At 37.9% G+C, this 22,479-nt stretch overlaps 1 protein-coding gene across 2 annotated transcripts in view; it reads right to left on the bottom strand.

The window, feature by feature from the left end:
• The window catches only part of CDK13 (cyclin dependent kinase 13), a 112,079-nt gene that overhangs the window by 88,255 nt on the left and 1,345 nt on the right, over positions 1 to 22,479 (bottom strand). The window lies entirely within an intron of this gene.

Genomic DNA, 22,479 nt, shown 5'->3' with positions numbered 1-22,479 from the left:
GCCCGTGGGCCATGGCCGCTGGGCCTGCGCGTCCGGAGCCTGTGCTCCGCAGCGGGAGAGGCCACAACAGTGAGAGGCCCGCATACCGCAAAAAAAAAAAAAAAAAAAAAAAAAACTTATGCACAGCAAAGGAAACCACCAACAAAACAGAAAATCAACCTATAGAATGGGAGAAAATATTTTTGATAAGGAGTTTATATCCAAAATATACAAGGGGGATTCCCCTGGTGGTCCAGTGGTAAAGAATCCGCCTCACAATGCAGGGGATATGGGTTTGATCCCTGGCCAGGAAGCTGGGATCCCACATGAAGGAGGGCAACTAAGCTCGCGCACCTCAACTAGAGAGCCTGTGTGTCGCAAACTACAGCGCCCACGCGCTCTGGAACCCGCGCGCCACAACTACAGAGCCCACGTGCCCTGTAGCCTGTGTGCCACAACTAGAGAAGAGAAAACCCACACGCCACAACTAGTGAGAAGCCCACGCGATGCAACAAAGATCCCGCATGCCGCAACTAAGACCCAATGCAGCCAAAAATAAATAAATAAATAAATCTCAAAATATACAAGAAACTCATACAACTCAGAGAGCAAAAAAAGCAAATAAACCAATTAAAAAGTGGGCAAAGGGGACTTCCCTGGTGGTCCGGTGGTTGAGACTCTGCACTTCCAATGCAGGGAGTGCAGGTTCAATTCCTGATCAGGGAACTAGGACCCCACATACCATGCGGCACAGCCAAAAATTAATTAATTAGTTAATTTTAAAAAACATTTGTTTAAAAAAAAAGTGGGCAAAGGACCTGAAGAGACTTTGCAACACATCCAAATGGCTAACAGGTACCTGAAAAGGTGCTCAATATCACTAATCATCAGGGAAATGCAATTCCACAATGAGATACCTCCACCCACCTGCTTGAATGTTTAGTATCAAAAGGCAAGAGATAACAAATGCTGGTGAGAATGTAGAGAAAAGGGAACCCTGGTACACTGTTGTTAGGAATGTAAATTGACACAGCCACCATAGAAAACCATGTGGAAGCGAATCTAGAAGTCAAAAATAGAACTACTGGCAATCCACCTCTGGGCATATATCCAGAGGATATGAAATCACTATCTCAAAGAAATATCTGTACCGGCATACCACCACAATAAAGCAAATTTTCAATAAAGTCACACAAACTTTTTGGTTTCCCAGCACATAAAAAGCTATGTTTACACCATACTATAGTCTATTAAGTGTGCAATAGCATTATGCCTAAAAAAACAATGTACATACCTTACTTTTAAAAATTAATGCTGTTGGGAAAATGGCACCAACAGACTTGTTCAATGCAGGGTTGCCACAAACCTTCAGTTTGTAAAAAACAGTGTCTGAGAAGCACAATAAAACAAGATATGCCTGTACCCCCATGTTCACTGCAGTACTATTCATAAGAGCCAAGATATGGAAACAATCTAAGTGTTTATGAACAGATGAATGGATAAAGAAAATGTGGGCATGTGTTTAATATTATGCAGCCTTAAAAAAAGAAGGAAATCCTGCCATTTGTGACAACACAGATGAACCTGGAGAGTGTTATGCTACGTGAAATAAGCCAGGAAAGACAAATACTGCATGGTATCACTTATATGTGGAATCTTAAAAAAAAAAAAAAAAAAAGTCAAACTCAAAGGAAGAGAGAAGAGAAGGGTGATTGCCAGGGGCTAGAGGGTGGGGGAAATGGGGACAGGTTGGTAAAAAGGTACAAATTTCAGTTTTAAGATGAATAAGGTCAGGACTTCGCTGGTGGCACAGTGGGTAAGACTCCGTGCTCCCAATGCAGGGGGCCTGGCTTCAATCCCAGGGCAGCGAACTAGATCCCCACATGCATGCTGCAACTAAGAGTTTGAATGCCACAACTAAGTAGCCCACGTGCTGCAACTAAGGAGCTGGCAAGCCGCAACTAAGGAGTCCTGGAGCTGCAACTGAGGAGCCTGCCTGCCACAACTTAGACCCAGTGCAACCAACTAAATAAATATTTTTTAAAAAGATGAATAAGGTCTAAGAACCTAATGTATATAACATGGTGATTATAGCTGACAACACAGTGTTGTATAATTAGAATTAATTTTCTAAGAGAGTTGAACTTAAGTATTCTTGCCTCCCCCCAAAAAAAGAGGTAAATATGTGAGGTGATGAATGTGTTAACTTGATTGTGGGAAGCCTCTCACAATGTATACATATATCAAGTCATCACTGTGGACACCTGAAATATATTACAATTTTATTTGTCAATTATATCTCAACAAACTGGGGGGTGGGGGGGAATGATTCCCAAAGAGAAAACAAGCACTAAATAAATATAACGTGGTATTATTTTTCAAAAACCGGTCTCTCTCAATCATCCCTTTCAGTCACTCTCTCAGTCAAAACTCTAAATATTGCTGTAAAATTTGCCATGCATTAGTATTATAACAGCTCTATTAAGTTTAACAGTACTATGGCAGCCTCTTAAATTTACCCCTTGTTTCAAAACTAATCTGTATCTAATCCAGACTTACATGCAAAGTGAACACCTTCCTCTAAAATCTGCTCCCTGCCATTCTGTATTTTTAATTTCACCACTCTCCTCTACCCATTTACCCAGCTTAGAAATCTTCCCAGTTTTCTGCTGCCCATACCACATGCCATCAACTGTCTCATTTTATTGATTCTAACTCTACATTCCCTTACATCCATTAATTCCCTGTATGTTTCCTATTCCTGCTGTAAAAAATTATCCACAGATTTAGCGGCTTAAACAACACAAATGTATTATCTTATAGTTCTGGAAGTCAGAAGTCCAAAATCAGTCTCACTGGGCTAAGATCAACACGTCACCAGGGCTTTGTTCCTTCTACAGTCTCTTGGGAAAATCTGTTTCCTTGCCCTTTCCAGCTTCTAAAGACTGTCCGTTCCTTGGTTCATGGTCCCACATCAACTGACTTTGGTTCATGGTCCTTCCATCATCACATTTCCCCTCTGCCTCTGCTTCTATCATCACATGGCCTTTTCTGACCCTGACTTTCCTGCTTCCTTTTACAAAGACCTTGTGTTTACATAGGACCTACAATCCAGGATAATCTCTCCATCTCCAGATTCCTATTTTAATCTACAAAGGTCCCTTTTGCCAAGTAAAGTAACATATCACAGGTTCACATGGACATCTCTGAGGGGGCCATTATTCACATCTTCCTCTTCTATTCTCAAGGCCACTGTTCTATTTCAGACCTCATTACCTCTCCTCTAGGTTACCTTATCATCTTAAAAATAACTGATCTCTTTAAATCAAATCTCTCCTTGCCCCAATTATTTCTACAGACACCATAACCACACTAATCCTCACTTTTCAGTGATTATTACATGTCTCAAATTCACTCACTTTCCTTCTCTTTTTAGTAACTATTCCAAACCTTCACACCTTCTTCAAGCTCACAACATTCCCAGTCTTTTCTTAAAATCACTTTTTAACAGAAAAAAACAAAGGTTATCGGGCATGTTTCCTGCCTGCAAACTTTTTTTTTTTTTTTTGGCTGCATTGGGTCTTTGTTGCTGCATGCGCGCAGGCTTTCTCTAGCTGCGGCGAGCGGGGGCTACTCTTCGTTGTGGTGCGCGGGTCTCTCACTGCAGTAGCTTCTCTTGTTGCGGAGCATGGGCTCTAGGCATGCGGGCTTCAATAGTTGTGGCACGTGGGCTCAGTAGTTGTGGCTCGCGGGCTCTAGAGCACAGGCTCAGTAGTTGTGGCATGTGGGCTTAGTTGCTCCACCCTGCCTGCAAACTTAATCCATATCTCCATCCACTTTATATTCCACCTGATCTCAGAGCAGAGATGGTCCTCTTTCTATCTAAGACTAACTCTTGTAATAATACTTTCAATCCCATATTCTTTAGATCCTTACTTCAGAGTTTGGCCCACAAACCAAAGCAGCATCAGCTTCATCCGGGAGTTTATGAGAAATGCTGTATCTCAGGCCCCAACCCAGATCTTCTGATTCAGAATCTGCATTTCAACAAAATCCCCATTATAGTTTGAGATGCTCTATGCTAGGCTCCTCTATGGCTACTCCATTACTTGTGACTTCAACCTTTTGCTGTCTATTCACTATTTCCCCTCAGGAAATAAGTAACTCAAGACTCTAAGATCTTTAAAAACAGACAAGAAAAAACAAGCAATAAATGGTACCTTGATATTGTATCTTTATCTCTCCTTCCAATTACAGCCAAATTCTCATCCACCCCACATACTCCTCAAACCACTCTAATCTGGCTTATATGTCCTCACTGTAATTACTGAGGTGACCAATGACCTACCTCTGGAGGAAAAATAAAGGGAAAAAGAAAGAAAAATATCAATCTCTATGATGACCCCTAAAAAACACTTTCTAACCACTTCCACGACCGTTTTTCCCTGATGGTTTTTTTACTTCTGTGGCCGTTTCTCAGAGCCCCTTACGGCTCCTCTTCTTCATTACACCCATTCTCCCACATCCCCATGATAACTGAATTCATACGTAGGTATGGCTTAAATTATCCCCTCAACATTGATTACCCCCCCCGGCCGAAGTCATCCTCTACCCCTCCCAATTATCCTAAATGCACCTTCAACACAATACAGCTGAGGCTATTAGGCTTCCTCTCCAAATCCACCCCCTTTCTCCTTAAATATACCCTATTCTCAGGCAATGGTATCCACTGAAGTAGCAGAAATCCAGAAGTCATTCTATATTCCACCTGATCCCTTTCCTCCCTTCTCCCATATCCAACTGATCTCCAACTCCTGTCAATTCTACATCTCAAGCAATGTCTCCAATTTTCGAGGCTCTTTATCCCCTTGGCTACTATTTCACATGAGGTCCTACCTCATCTTTTACTTTGCCCAGTGTAATAGTCTCCTTACCAGTTTCCCCACCTCGAGTCTCTACCTTTTCCAATTTACTGCCACCTGAATCTTTCAGTTACCCTCTATCAAAATTCTTCATAGCCTTGCACTGCACATAAAACCTTGTCCAGCCATCCCAAAGCACATAAAGTGCCAGGTCTAGAATGTTTCTCTCATGTTCCTCTCTTTCCCTATTTTATCTGCTAAGCAAAGGGATACTTCATAGCTAAGCACAAATGTCTACCACACCTCTATAAAGCCTCCCCTTATGATGCCAGGCAGCTGCAGATGTTCCTGAACTATGATCCTACAACACTTCATTCACATTTCATTAAAATAATAATCTGTCTTCCCCAACTAAACTGAGATCACTGAATTCTCATAGCCCTGACTAGCACAGACCTGGCACTGGCAGATGCTCAATAAATACTTGCTGGTAGTATTCCTACTGAATAGAATTCACCTTCCGTAGTCTAATATTAACGTGCTGCATAATCTGTCTGGTCCTAACCTACTTTTCCTTATCAAGTTCTGAATTTGCCTAATGCTCCACACCATTACTCCCACAGATTGACCCACTGAGATTATCTTCTTCTCCTCCATCTTCTACTGAAGTCCTATCCACCTTTCAAGGCCTAGTTCAAGAGTCCTTCCTTCTTCATAAAGCCGTACCACCAACGCCAAGAAAAAAGCAAGCTCTCCTTTCTTTGAATCCCTATGGCACCTTATCTGCGTCCGTCTTAAGATCTTTATCATTCGTAACATTGCACTTTAGATATTACCACATTATCTACTAGACTATATCCTCTGTAAGGAGCAAACACCAGATCTAATTCATTTTTGTATCACTCCACAGCCCTTAAAGTAAGAACACACAGATGGTGGTCTTTTATTAAATAAACAAGCATACCACACTGAACCCCACAGTTTACAAAATACTTTTATAGGCATTTTTCATTCGACTTGCTCTTTATATCAACCAAGGCATAGAGAAAGCAGATGGAAGAACTAAGATAAAGAGGGTCAAGAAATTTACTTAGAGGCCAGAAGCTATGAAAAGGTAGAGTCAATACTCAAGAGCAAGTCTTCCAGTTCAAAGCCAGGCATTATTTATTACTACCACACCATACTACACCCTTCCCCTCCATTTATTTAATTCTTATCTGTCTTTATGGGCCTTCTCATTTGCTGAAATCATATAACACTTGTTACATACTGCCTTGTATTTTATGTCTTTGTTTTTTAAAAACATAAATTGGATTATACCACACCTTCGCCTAACACCCTCCAATGGCTTCTCAATGCATTTAGAATAAAATAAAAATCTTTTTTGTGATCCACAAAACCCAAATTGCCTCTCATCTTTATTATACCCTCCTTCACTCACTAGGCTCCAGCCACACAAGCCTCTTTTCTGAGTCTTCAAAGGGTCATGCTTTGCAACCTAAATGTCCATCAACAGATGAACTGATAAAGAAGATGAGGTAGGGGCTTCCCTGGTGGTGCAGTGGTTGACAGTCCGCCTGCCGATGCAGGGGACACGGGTTCGTGCCCCGGTCCGGGAAAATCCCACATGCTGCGGAGCAGCTGGGCCCGTGAGCCATGGCCGCTGAGCCTGCGTGTCCGGAGCCTGTGCTCCGCAACAGGAGAGGCCACAACAGTGAGAGGCCCGTGTACCACAAAAAAAAAAAAGAAGATGAGGTATATACAATAGAATATTACTCAGCCATAAAAAAGAATGAAATAAGGCCATTTGCAGCAGCATGGATGGACCTAGAGCTGATCATACTAAGTGAGGTTAAGTCAGAAAAAGAAAGACAAACATATGATATCACTTATATGCGATCTTAAAAAAAATGATACAAATGAACTTATTTACAAAACAGAAACAGAGTCATAGACATTGAAAGCAAACTACCAAAGGGGAAAGGGAGGGGAGGGATAAATTGGGAGTTTGGGATTAACAGATACACGCTACTGTATATAAAACAGATAAACAATAAGGACCTACTGTATAACACAGGGAACTATATTCAGTATCTTATAATAAGCTATAATGGAAAAGAATCTGAATGAGAACAGATATATAGAGATAGAGATAGAGACAGAGATGTGTAACAGAATCACTTTGCTGTACACCTGAAACTAACACAGCATTGTAAATAAATACTTCAATTTTTTAAAAAATGAGAAAAAAGAAAATGAAAGTCACACTTCTTCTTGATTTGATACCTTAAAACATTGTTTTTTATCTTCCTGGGATGCTTAGATCATCACATAGCTGACGCTTGTCATTTAGGTCTCCATTTAATTATCAACTTCATAGTGAGGTTGATAAATTAGAAAGATAAATTAGCACATATACACCCCTCTTCTCCACCAATGTCTTATTTACCACTATAACCCCAGTGCCTAAAACTATGTCTGGCATATAATAAGAGGTTAAAAGATATTTACTGAAGTGCTTAATAAAAGTAAAGAACAAGTCATCTACTTCTCTGAAAGTCTGCAAATACTAGCAGAATGCTTTGGGTAACTGATACCCAGCTAGTTAACTAATAGGCATAGGTCCACTGATAAAATTCTACTTAAACTAAGAAGATTTAGGAGACAGAATTATATTTAGTTAACTAGCTTCTTCATATAAACATTGAGATAAATTTATTATTTTTATTGACAACCAAACATTTTACATCCATTATCCCACAGGGACTTAATAAGCAAAACTAATTTTTCTAATGTAAAACTATATTTATTCCTTCTTTTTAATAACTAGAGGGTCTTCTTGATTAAAAAAATAATTCAGTCACAGAAGAAATACAAATGGCCATTTAAGAAATTTAAACGTTGTCTCCTCTCTGGTAACCAGAAAAGGCAAAATAAAATGTTGGTAATAAATTTATAACCATCACAGTGGCAAAAAGAAAAATTCTGAAAACATCAAGTATTCACCAGAATTTAGAGAAACAGTCACTCATATAAATTATCAGAGGGAATATAAAATTGCTAACTAAGCCTTTTTAAAAAAGGCAATTCGGTAGTACCTATCAAATGCTTTTGATCTGCAACTTCATTTATAAGAACATATCCTACAAAAACACTTCCAAATGTGTCAAAACTTATCACTCAGATATCCCTTAAAGGACTGTTTGTAATATAAGAAAAAAACAAAAAAAAGCTTAGTGCCCAACAGCTGATGGTTAAATAAAGCCTGATAGATTTCATTATGGAATTCCATGTAGCCGTTTGGAAAGATCTTCAAATCATACTGTTAAAAAAAAAAAGTAAAAAACAACACTTATGGCATAATAACATTCTTAATGTTTATGTGTATATATGTTTGTATGTAAGTATATATGCAGAAAAAGGATGTATACCAATCTATTTAAAAGGTTATATATTTGGAAGGAAATGGGAATGAAAAGGGCATAAAGGGTAGCTTTCACATCTTGCTACACCTTTGTACAGTTTTCAAGCTTTCATATGTTTTAAATATAAAAAGAGTATAGGTTAAAAAAAGTCACACAATTTCATTGTATAAAACTGAAAAATGCAGAAAAATTTAAGGATAAACACCAACAGAAAACTTTAAAGATGAACACTACCAGAAATCACTACAAACCAGAATGTATGGTATTTTACAATATTACTTTCTTTAATAAAAGTGAAAAAAGTTGTATCAATTTATTTACTCCAGTACACCAACTGCTTAACTCCAAAGAATTAAATTTAGAAAATCATGTATGCTTAAGTAACACTAAAGGAAACACTATCAATATTAATGCATATATTTTCCATAATGAAACATATTTCATATGTTTCTTCCAGCATAGTCTATGAGGAAACTGATGTGGCCAATCACTACGCACATACTACAAAACAGGAGACTTCCTCTTTTCCTAGCCCATAGGACAATAGTGGATAATTACACAGGCTTGTGTATAAAGGACACCATAAGCCAATAGTGGATAATTACACAGGCTTGTGTATAAAGGACAACCAAAGCATCTGGAATTTTTCTGACACCAAAAATTAGACTCTGAGGGAAACAACTTTAATCAAAAAATAAAACAAAGGCATTTATGAAAAATTCACAACTAAAATCATTTTGTGGAGAAAGACTAAATGTTTTCCATACCTAATCAGGAACAAGGCAAGGTAGTCCAATTTCACCTCTTCTAATCAACACTGAACTTGAAATTCTAGCTGTTATAATTAGGCAAGAAAAAGAACTAGACCAGGGGAAAATAAAGAAATAAAACATTCTCTATTTGCAGATAACATATCTTGTATATAGAATATCCTAAGGAATTCACTAAAAAACTATTAGAACTAATAAGTCAGCAAGATGGCAGGATACATGATCAATATAGAAAAATCCTCTGTAGGGAATTCCCTAGCAGTCCAGTGGTTAGGACTCAGCACTTTCACTGCCAGGGCCCGGGGTTCAATCCCTGGTCAGGGAACTAAGATCCTGAAAGATGCGCGGAGCAGCCAAAAAAAAAAAAAAAAAAAACACTACTGTAGTTCTACACAGTAGCAATGGACAATCAAAATTTACTTACAAAACAAGGTCCTACTGTATTGCACAGGGAACTACTAATTCAATATCCTATGATAAACCATAATAGAAAAGAATATGGAAAAGAATATATATATATCTATAACTAAGTAACTGCTGTACAGCAGAAATTAACACATTGTAAATCAACTATACTGCAATACAATTTTTTTTAATTTACCCCCAAAAATTTAACTTACAATAATAATTCCCATTGCAATAGCCTTAAATAGAATACCTAAGAATAAATTTAACAAAAGAAGTGCAAGGATTGTAGCTACAACAAAAAACACCATTGAAAATACTTAAAAACACCATTGAAAATACTAAAGAAAATCTAAATAAACAGAAAGACATTCCATGTTCAGGTATTAGATGACTTAAATTATTAAGATGGTAATACTCCCAAACTGATCTCTAGATTCAATGCAATCCCTATGAAAATCCTTAACTGCCTTTTTTGCACAAATTGGCAAGCTGATCCTAAAATTTGTGTGGAAGTGCAAAGGATATCCCCACCACCCTCCCCTGCCCCACAAAAAAAAGACAAAAAACACAAAGTCAAAGCAATCTAAAAGAGAAAATTTGGAAGGTTCATACTTCCTGATTTCAAAAATTACTGCAAAGTTAGAATAATCAAGACTGTGTCACACTGGCATAAGAATGGCCATGTAAATCAATGGAATAGAACTGAGAGTCCACAAAATTAACTAAAAATAAATCGAAGATCAAGATGTAAGAACTAAAACTATAAAACTCTTAGGAGAAAATATAAGAACAAATCTTTGTGACTTTTAATTAGGTAAAGCCTTCTTAGGTATGATACCAAAGCACAGCAACAAAAAGAAAAATTAACTAGACTTCATCAAAATTTAAAACTTTTGTACTTAACAGACATCAACAAAGTGATACAACAGGAGAAAATATTTGCAAATCAAGTATCTCTACCATAAGTTATTTATCTGCCCCCCTATTCAGAGTACTTAGGTTGTTTCCAGTTTTCGTTATTAGGTAGGAATTACTCATTCCATTTTACAAGTAGAAAGACTAGGGCTCAAAAAGGATAAGTAAATAACTTGCTTGATATTGCTCTGCTACAAAAGCACCAGAGTTAGCGCCTACATTCACATCTGTATTATTTCTAAGTCTTTGCTTTTTCCTTTATACTGTATCTCTACCCAGACAACCCAAGGCACAAGATCTGCCAACCACATAGTTGTCTTTTGGTTGTTCTGTTGACCGCTGCCCTAGGAATTCTTTTTTCTTCTTCTTCTTTTGGGTCCATAAACAATGTCTCAAAAGCTAAGTGACTTGTCCAAAGTTATACTGCTACAATAGCCCAAGTGGTTGCCAACAAGGTACTTGTGGAAGACTCCATTTCTTTGTACTAAATTAAAGTTGACTCTCCCAAACACAAGAGTTTGTCTCTCTAGGAGAAGGAGAAATGTTGCAAGTCATATTAAGGGACTTGGATCCAGAATATATAAAGAACTCTTAAGATTCAACAATAAGAAGGCAACCAGCTTTTAAAATAGGTAGAGGATTTGAATAAACATTTCCCCCCAAAAGATATACAAATGGCCAATAAACACATGAAATTAGTCATTAGGGAAATGAAATCAAAAGCACAATAAGATAGCACTTTACACATAAGGATGTCTATGATTAAAAAAAACAACTATTGTCAAGGATGTGGAAAAACCGGAACTCTAACATACTGCTGGTTGGAATATAAAAATTGATGCTGCCACTCTGACAAATAGTTTGGCAGTTTCTTAAAATGTTAAACATAAGCTTACCAGATGACTCAGAAATTCCACACTTAAGTATATACTCAAGATAAATAAAAACATATCTCCATGCAAAAACTGTACACAAGTGTTCAAAGGAGCATTATTCATAACAGACCAAAGTGTAAACAACCCACGTATCCATCAACTGATGGTAAAATATGGTATATCCATATAATGGAACACTACTTTGCTAAAAATGGAATGAAGTACTGATACATGCTACAACATATATGAACCTTAGAAACATTAAGTTTAATGAAAAAAGCCAGGCACAGAAAACCATAAACTGTATGATTCCATTTATACGAAATGTCCAGAAAAGGCAAGACCATAGAAACAAGAAAGTAGATTGGCGGTTGTCAGAGACTTGGGGAGGTGGGAATGCAGAGTGACTACCACGGAGTTTCTTTCAGGTTTGATAAAATGTTCTAAAATTAGTGGCAATGGTTGCACAACTCTGTATACACTAAAGACCACTGATTGTACTATTTAAAATAAAAGTAAATTGTACAGTTATTTCAAAAACTAGAAAAAGTAAATAACGTAACACTGAAATGTTTCGTGTTTATTCTAAAAGTGTATTTCCTTTCCTTTATGTTCCTAATGGAACACTGAAAGTTAAAAAAAAAAAAAAAAAGACAGATGGCTGACTTTCTGCAGATTTGCTCCGGCAAACAAGTTCTAATCCACTGAGCATAACCCTGTCTTCATGTTTCACTGAATCATGTCTTGAGACGTGTTTTTTTGGGGTTTTTTTTTTTTGCGGTACACAGGCCTCTCACTGCTGTGGCCTCTCCCGTTGCCGAGCACAGGCTCCGGACACGCAGGCTCAGCGGCCAAGGGTCATGGGCCTAGCTGCTCCGCAGCATGTGGGATCTTCCCGGACTGGGGCACGAACCCGTGTCCCCTGCATCGGCAGGAGGACTCTCAACCACTGTGCCACCAGGGAAGCCCTTGACACGTGTTTTTGAAGAGAGAAAAAGGAAAGATGGTGAGAATAGCACAGGAAGGGCTTAATACTTGATTTGCACGAAGGCACATACTTTTGATTAGTCTAACTCTAGTCATCATGAATTTATTCATAGGCCAATATTAGACCCTGGTAATAGCAAAATTTATTGCAGTTCTATACACTAGCAATGGACACTCAAAATTAAATTACAAAAATACCCATTATAATAGCCTTAAAAAATACCTAGGAATTTTAAAAAGTAGTTCAAGGACTGTACCCTGAAACACTTTTTAAAAATTGAAAAGATTAAGGAAAATCTAAATAAATGGAAAGACATTCCATTTTCATGTATAAGATGAGAACATTATTAAGATAGGAATACTCTCAAATTAATCTCCAGATTCAATGCAATCCCTGTGAAATTGTTTAAATTCTGAGGTACTGATATTTTATTATCCAAATCAATTTAATATTATTTGTCAGGTATCTATCACCTATAGATACAACAGGTGGCAGGTGCTTAAGAGACACTAAGATTAAAAAAGAAAACTCATGGAACTTAAAATCCAGTGGCTGGGGCTTCCCCGGTGGCACAGTGGTTAAGAATCTGCCTGCCAATTCAGGGGAGACGGGTTCAAGCCCTGGTCCAGGAAGATCCCACATGCCATGGAGCAACGAAGCCCATGCACCACATCTACTGAAGCCCGCGTGCTCTAGAGCCCGCGAACCACAACGAAGAGTAGCCTCCGCTCGCCACAACTAGAGAAAGCCCACGCACAGCGACGAAGACCCAAAACAGCCAAAAATAATAAATAAATAAATAAAAACAAATGTTTTTAAAAATCCAGTGGCTGAAACAAAAACAAATTATGACAGAAACTCTCATCAAACTACGCAAACCAGGAGTGAAATAAGTCAAAGTACCCAGGGGGAAAAATACATATATACAGAATTCCATACCTAGCAAAAATATCTTTCACAATGGAGACTTCTTCAGACAGACAAAACAGCAGACCTGCTAAAAGAAATGTTCAAAGCCATCCCTCTGGCCAGAGAAAAATATTACGTTAAAGTTTGGGGGCTTCCCTGGTGGCGCAGTGGTTGAGAGTCCACCTGCCGATGCAGGGGACACGGGTTCGTGTCCCGGTCCGGGAGGATCCCACATGCCGCGGAGCGGCTGGGCCCGTGAGCCATGGCCGCTGAGCCTGCGCGTCCGGAGCCTGTGCTCCGCAACGAGAGAGGCCACAACAGTGAGAGGCTCGCGTACCACAAAAAAAAAAAAAAAAAAAAAATTGGATCTACACAAAGGAAAGAGAAATGTTTGAAAAGGTATGTATAAAAGTAGGTAAATACTTTTCTCATTTTATATTTCATGTCTACACATAACATACATAAGTTATACATATGTAGAAATAAAACATGACAAGAACAGTACAAAAGACAAGAAGAAGAAAATGGAGGTATGTTCTTGTAATGTTATATTATACATGAAGGTAGACTGTGATAAATTAAAGATGTATATTACAAAACCAAGGATGTATAAGCACAGGGAACTATTTTCAATATCTCATAATAACCTATAATGAAAAAGTATATATAAGTTACTGAATCACTTCACTGTACACCAGAAACACAACACTGTAAATCAACTATACTTCAATTAAAAAAAAAAAAAAAAGTTAAAAAAAAATCCAAGGAGAAAAACACCTGTGAACATGAGTTAGGCAAAGTTTGAGGGCACAGGCGATGACAAAGAACACAAATCATAAAAGAAAAAATTGCCAAATGAGATTTCATGAAAATTTAAAACTTCTGCTTTTGAAATTACTCTTAAGGAAAGGTGTGCCGGTGGCTCACCTTTGCAAAACATGTATCTGATAAAGAGTTTGTATCCAGAATATCTACAGAACTCAATGAGACAAACAACCCAATTCATAAAGAATATGGACAAAACATTTTAAGACACTTTTCAAAAGACATGAAGAGCAAATAAGCATACAGAAAGATGCTCAACATTATTAGTCATTAGGGAATTGCAAATAAAACCACAATGATATACCACTATACCTCTACTAGAACAGCTAAAGTCAAAGACTGACAAAAACTGAAGTCTCAGTGAGAATGTGAAGCAACTGGAATGCTCATACACGGCTGACTAGAACGCAAAATGGTACAGCCATTTTAGAAAACAGGCTGGCATTTTCTTATAAAGTCAAACATTCACTTAACCATACAACACAGTAGTCCCACCCCTAATTTGCTCACAAATAATAAGAGCAAAAGATCTATATTCAAATGTTCACAGCAGCTTTGTTCATAACATCTCAAAACTGGAAACAACTCAATTGTTTATCAACTGGGTAACAGGATAAGCAAATTGCAGTATATTCATAAATGGAATATGACTCAGCAATAAAAAGGAACAAACTACTCGAACATGCAACATCATCAGTGAATCTCAAAAGTGGGCTAAGCGAAAGGCAGACAACAAAGATTACATACCATATAATTGCATTTATATGACATCAAGAAAGGTAAGACTAATGTGACAGAAAGTAAATAGGTGGTTGCCAAGGACCACAGGTAAGAGTAGGGGACGGACTGCAAAGAGGCACAGGGAACTTTTGGGGCAATAGAAATGTTCCAGTTATCATGACTGTGGTGATTCATCAAACCCATTTAATTGTACACTTAAAACTGGTGAACTGTACTATATGTAAAGTTATACCTCAATAAAACTAGTTTTTAAAATGAATGAATGAAACGTCCAATATACAGGGGTGGGGGTGGAGAACTCTAATTAATCCAACCCTGGATATAATAAGTATTCATAAAAGTGATCTCAGGGCAATAAGCATTAAGAGAAATCACTTTGGGATGAGATTAATGAAGACTTCATAGATAAGATGACACATGAACTACGGTTGAAAAAATGGACAAGTAGGATTGGCCAATTGAGGGTAGGGCATAAACTAACGTACAGGGGGCTTACAACTCCATGTTTTTAAAATGGTAAGGAGTCCAGTTTGCATTGTCATCAACACAAACAGTGAGAAATAAGGTTATTTTGGGTCAGTCTATGGTGGAAAATCTTAAATGCCCAGTTCAAGAATATGCCTCTGTAAAAATGTTTTACAAAAAAATGACAGAATCAAAGTGGTATTTTGAGATTAATTTGAATGCAGAAAACAGGAAGGGCTCAAAGAGGAAAAGCCCAAATGCAATCAGAATCAACAATAAGGATGTAAGCTACAGAGTTTCGAACTAAATAAGAGTTTCGAACAAAATAAAAGGGCTTCCCTGGTGGCACAGTGGTTAAGAATCCACCTGTCAATGTAGGGGACACAGGTTCAAGCCCTGGTCCAGGAAGATTCACATGCCATGGAGCAACTAAGCCCGTGCACAACTACTGAGCCTGCACTCTAGAGCCTGTGAGCCACAACTACTGAGCCCACATGCCACAACTACTGAAGCCCACGTGCCTAGAGCCCGTGCTCTGCAATAAGAGAAGCCACCGCAATGAGAAGCCCACGCACCGCAACAAAGAGTAGCCCCTGCTCGCTGCAACTAGAGAAGGCCTGCGCACAGCAATGAAAACCCAACGCAGCCAAAAATAATTAATTTTTTTTAAAAAAGAGTAGACCAAAGACCATTACAGAAGGACAAATTAGAACAAGCAATTCAGGAGAACTCAGGAGGGAGAGGAGAGAAGGTTTTACTAAGAAGGTTTTACTAAGAGAAGGTTTTACTAAGGTAAAGGTACTAACCTTTTCCTAAGGTTACTAAGAAGGTTTTACTAAGGTTAACTAAGGTTTTGGCACTGGATGCTTTGGAGAAACTACTGCCACTTAAAACACGTGTGCACGCACACACAAATCAAAAAGTTCTTAAAACTAGACGTTACACAAACAAGGTTAAAAGACTCACAAAAATACTAATACCACAAAAAACACTTAATACCTAATACAAAGAGCTCTTACAAATTAGAAAAACATCAAATAATGAATCAAGAAATGAGAACATCCAACATACAGATGAAAAGAACGGCAGCCTTATTAGATATTAAAGAAACACAAATGAAAAAATATAACAGGACATCTGACAACTCCAAGTGATCATGGGACTGAAGAAACAGGCATTCTCACACTGTTGGGAAATATAAATTAGTAAAACCCTTCTAAAAGGGCAATATGACAGTGTATCAGAACTATAAACCTGTAAACCATTTTTGACCCCAGCAATTTTATACCTAGGAAATCCAATCTAGAGGAGATAATGGGCAAATGCACACAAAAATTCTGCGACAGATTTATAAACATAGAAAAAAATAAAAAAATAAGAATCTAGCAAAATGGACTTCGCCGAAGAAGTTATGGTATATCCATACAACAGAATACTAGGAGCCAATATAAAGAATATACTATGGAGTACAGGGTACAAAATAGCATTGTAGTATGTTATGTAAAATCTTATGTCCTTATGCATATACACATAGAAGTCTAGAAGAATGTTCATCAAAATGTCACGGGGATGATCATCTCAGGTAGCTGGATTCAAAGGGACTTTTAATCTCATACTTTTCTGCACTAACAAAATTTCTATCATGAGCCTCTATTATTCTTTGTAGCTATGTGAAAAATAATGAAGAGCAATATCAGAAAAAGAAATGACTCCAAGAGAAGTGAAATAATTAATTTAATGGTGGATAAATTAAGTTTGAAGTGTCAATAAAATACTTCAGTGAAAGTATCCCTATGCAACTGAAAATGCAAAAAACGGAAAAGAAACAGAAAATGGGCATGCAGCCCATTAACTACTTTCGTTTTCAGTTCCTCTCAGCACCTTTTTCATTTCCATTTTATGCAAATTCCAATTTTTAACCTAGACTTTAATCCTCTAACCTACATTTATTTTCCAAATATATTAAGAACACTAGATTCTACCATAATTTGCATGTGCAGAAATTCAAGGAACAAAATCACTGCGAATAAGTAATACTTTTCATAATACTTTTGCTTCCAACACCCACTTTAAAGTTTACAGATATCTACATATGAAACAAAGCCAACCGAAAACAAAAATAACAACAAACACTTAAGTGATATTCATAGAAAACATACAGAATAAGAGAAAAGATTTAAATGACCATAAATATGAATATTAAGCAACATTAATTTTCCGCTGGTTTCTCAAAAATAGCTATTAATTTTTCAGAGTCAGGAAATAAAAGCTTGACATACAGTCTACTCAGAAAATTTTCACCAAGAAAAACAGATCATTTATCTTGATCATACAACAGAGTACAAATATAAATACTAAGTCTGAATTTATTCTTTTTTTTTTTTTTTTTTGGCAGCGCTGGGCAGGCAGCATGTGGGATCTTACTTCCCGGACCAGGGATGGAACCTGTGCCCCCTGCATTGGAAATGCAGAGTCTTAACCACTGGACTGCCAGGGAAGTCCCTGAATTTATCCTGTTCACACTAAAAATGACTCCCAGCATCCTTGACTCATTCCAGTAAAGCATGAGCTAGAAGGGGGAGGTTCTTAAATTTTCTCCTTATAAATCAAAACAATTAGTTCCCCCATCCTAGAGTATACGTAAACCAAAACAGCAACTAAATTTAGAGATACAACTGGCATTTATGCAAAAGCTGGTTTGCATTAATCTGCAGACAAAAATACTCAAATTAATTCAACCACTAATAAATACACTTTGGAATCTGTCCTCTAGGAGCTTACAATCTCGTAGGGAAAACACAAACTTTTAAAAGCTCTACAGCAAAGATAAACCAAAGTGCCATAGGAATATAAGAAAAGGAATTAACTTTTTCTGGATGAATGGAGTAAAGGTCTCAAGATGGTGGAATTTGAGCTGGGTTTTGAACGCAAAGCTGGAGGCAGAGAAGAGGAAAAAAGGCATTTCCAGCTAAAAGGACAGCAAAAGGAAAAATGTAGAGAAATAAAAGTGCCTCTAAAAACAGAACTCTGATACAATGGGACCAGATATAAAAGGCATTACCTGACAATGCATTAGAAAATGTGAACTTAATTAATGGAAGTGATACAATCTAAACAAAATTTTCAGCAAACTCTCCTGAATGAAGAATGAATTGAGAAGAAAAGAATAACAGGAAGTCTGATTACAAATGAGGGCCTGAACTAAGGGACTGGAAATGGAATAAATATTAGTGTTAGAACAAAAATGTGATAGAGAACGAGTAGATGTACATGTCAGGCAAGGTTGGGTCAGAGAAGCAGCAAAACACAAGCCCATCTTGGGAATGAGAGAATTACAGTTGGGAGACTTAAGACAGTTCATTTAAATTCCCATTCCTTCTGAGTGTCTCTGCATTTATCCAACTATCCTGTATTTTTAACACTTTTGTAAAGCATTTTAAGAATTCAATTCATCTAGGGATATTCATGACTTATTTCCAGTAAGTACATATCAAATCAGTATTTTATGAGTAATAGCTTTTTTAAAATTCTGGAATGTCTTCATTTCATATATTTTTGAGCACTAGTTTTTAGGACAAAACACTAAATAATCCACAACAAGAGATACCGCGTATCATATGCAAGTGAATACTAATAAATTCATTTAAATTTCCATCTAGGGTATGCCCATTTTTAGATTCTCAGGGTCTCAATATTATTCCATTACAGAGGTTTCTGCTGCTTCTTGGTAGAAGAGAACTTCCACAGGTTCAGAGAGAGAAATCAATTATATATAACAATTTATTGTACTGATTGTAACTGGTCTGACTTGAGTGACTTCAGACCAAGACATCCCATTGCAAAACAACCCTCAATAACTATTATTAGTGTCTTCAAAAAATGTTTTCAGGGGCTTCCCTGGTGGCGCAGTGGTTGAGAGTCCGCTTGCCAATGCAGGGGACACGGGTTCGTGCCCCGGTCCAGGAAGATCCCACGTGCCGCAGAGCGGCTGGGCCCGTGAGCCATGGCCGCTAAGCCTGCGCGTCCGGAGTCTGTGCTCCGCAATGGGAGAAGCCACAACAGTGAGAGGCCCGCGAACCACAAAGAAAAAAAAAAAATGTTTTTAGCCTCCTATTCATAAAACCTACAAATTAAAAGACAAAATGAGCTGAAAGAACCTTTAGAATAATTTGGTTTTTTTCATCTTCAAAATGCTGCAAAGATGGCCAGGAAACAGAAATTAACGCATAAATATCCAAACGGGGTGAATTTTAGCAAAACAGATCATTAAGTGAGGTGGTCAGCTCCCCTGAACCCCATGTGAGGTTCAATACAGCACAATATCAAGAGCTTGTACTTCAGAATCAGCCCAGGGTTTGAATCCAAGCTGACCTTGGAACAAATCACTTAACTTAAATCACTTAACTTAACTTAACAAATCACTTAACTTTTTAGAGCTTCCGTTTCCCAATCTATCAACAGGAATGTTCCAACCACAACATGGGTTTTGGAGGTGAATATATGTTAAGTATTTGTCAATGCCTGGCATTCAGTAAAACCTGAATGTCAGTACTCCTGCCTCTCGTTCTGAACAGCCCCTCTCTTCAGTCCACCTGTACATTTATTATAAGGCCAATCAGCAGAATTATATGACTTCTCACATCCCAACAGTCAAGTAGCAAAGAAAATACGGTAACCCGGTTATACAGGGGAAAAAGGAAAGCTAAGAAGGGACTTGATGAAAAGCATGAGCAGCAGAGGGCTGAAGATTCAGATGGTGGCAAAGAGCAGGTTGTGAAGTAGAAGTCAATAGAATAGAGAGGATTTATTCTAGGAACTAACACAGAGAAAATCTTCTTTCCATGGTCTCAATACCATTTTGAATGTGCATGCAATTCCTTAAAAGTATCTACAGTGACAATTCATTCATATATAAGCTCCATGTGGGCTGGAAAAAGACCACTCTGCTATTTCCTATAGCAAAACACACAGTCTCTATTAAATCCTTACATATCCAGGCCCACAATATTTCACATGCTCAATAAACGCCATCATCCCTTCCTTCACCCATTCAACAATTACTGAGTCTACTTGTGCCAGATACTACATTGAGCACTAGGAATACAACACAAATCTTCTTTTTTTCCCTTTAAAAAAAAATCAGCTTTATTGAGATGTAATTTAAGTACAGCAAAATTCACCAATTTTAAGTGTACATAAAACACAAATTTTCATTTAATCTTTGGAATAATCCAAAAAAAAAAAAGTATTTCGCTGTTACAGTTTAGGAAACTGAGTCTCCAAGGGTGTTGCTAAGACACTGGGCAAACCAGAATACATGGAATTCTAATGGAATAAGCTGTCTCAAAGTAACATCTTCCCACCTCTAGATGTATACAGGCACACAACCAAAAGGCTGGATGTCAGGAATGTTGGCCAAAATATTCTAAAGCTTCTTCCAAATCCAACCACTTAGAAACACTGGTGGTCAATACAGACACCAGGAAAAGATTCAGTAACGAATGGTCCTCTAGAACGCAAGCCTCATGAGGGCAAGGACCTTGTCTCTCTTCATTGCTATATTCCAGTCCTTAAAACAGTATCTGGCATATAATACGTGCTCAATAAATATTTGCTAAATACAAATAATCCCAAATGCACATACCACTGCTCTGAAATAAATATAAAATACACAGCACTATCAGATAATAAAGGACCTCACTGAAGTATCCAGCAACTAAAAGGCCTGATAAACACAAAATCCATTCCTAAAATTGCATCATACACTTAAAATTGCTATCTAAAGCACTGAAACTTTGACCTACTCCGTCAAAAACAAATTCATCTGCAAAAAATGCAAGCCTTTTGGCAAACTTATTTTAATTAAGTAAAATATAAACTCGTACAAGACACAGAAGCTAGATATGGTGAAATGAGTTTTCAATGTTGATAGTCTTTGCTTAAGGCATCAACTAGCATTGAAAGTGTGCTTGAACCCTGCAAGAATGAAGAGATTTATACAGCTGGTTTGGTTTAAAGACAAACACACACGGATCTCCACTCGCATCACATCTTTACACTTACTAGGCTGATGCTTCAAAGAGATCTAATTTTACTGGTACACATGTTGTATTGAGATTCAACATAACCGTGCTTAGAGGTACTCAGCAGCTGCTGGGCATTACTGAAAAGTAAAACCAATAGGAAAAAACAACGGATGCAAACAATTCGTAATACCCTAAACTATAAGGCCTAGAATTTCTAGACATCTAAAAGAATTTAAGAACCTGTAATATCCTCAGAAGTTACTTTTAATTCATTTTGCTTAACAGATAAATATATATCAATGCACACACCGTTTTTGGAGAACAGCATTATATAACAGGCAAGGCATTAACAGCTGTATTAAAGATTTACTCCAATTTCACTAGATTAAAGTATACCTTTCAAAGATATCTGAACAAAGATCCTGACACTTAAAGGTCTAGTTAACTTTAAAGTAAGTGTAAACAGTAATTTAAAGTACTAGCAGATAGTGTGATAGTTTAAGAAACGTCCAGTACTAAGCCATTCACTCGGTGGCTACACTGGATTACACCAACTAGCTTATGTTTATATTACGTTATTAGCAACTGGGTGTCACCACAAACCAACACAGAAACCACAATCTCATCATTTTTTTCTACTTTTTAAAATCATGACTTTGGAAGATCAGGTAAAAAAAAAAAAACTATTCCACACAAGAATACCATAAAATGAGTATCTTCCTTATCTTACGAATTAAGAACCGTAAGCTTTTTCACATATTGAAAGAATGAACTTGACAGAAAGGCTGCTTTTCCCACCGCTATACTAATCATATGAAACATTTGCAACCCACATCTAACTCTGACATCAGCACCTGGCGCCGATTCTCCTTTACAAATGCTTACTCCCTAAACTGCAATCCACTCCTAAGTCTCCAGCAACGAAACCTGTTCGGAGGGCTTTCAAAACTGTGACAAATCACCCTCCAGGCTGACCCAAAGCAACTGCGCTGGAAAAGCAAAGAGCAGTTTAGAGAAACCCGTTTAAATGGATTAACGCAACGTTTAAAACGGTGAACCCTTCCCCAGAACCCTTCCCCGCCAGAGCGAGGAGAAACTCTGCCGGACCTGTTGCTTTGTCCCCTCCGAAGCCCCCACAAGGTGCTCGGGGCGCGCGAAAACGCCCCTCCCCACCGGAAGCCCCGTGCCAGGTGCGGTTTTCTCGCCTCGCCGGCCAACTGGAATGCTGCAGCGCCCCATCGCCTCTTGCCCTGCCTCCGGGGCTCTGGCCGGCCCAGCCCGAGACAGACGC

The sequence above is a fragment of the Mesoplodon bidens genome (assembly GCF_964165515.1).
Source record: "Mesoplodon bidens genome assembly, chromosome: 9".
Lineage (NCBI taxonomy): Eukaryota > Metazoa > Chordata > Mammalia > Artiodactyla > Ziphiidae > Mesoplodon > Mesoplodon bidens.
The sequence above is the reverse complement of the archived record's forward strand: the minus strand, read 5'-3'. Positions and strand labels throughout refer to the sequence as shown.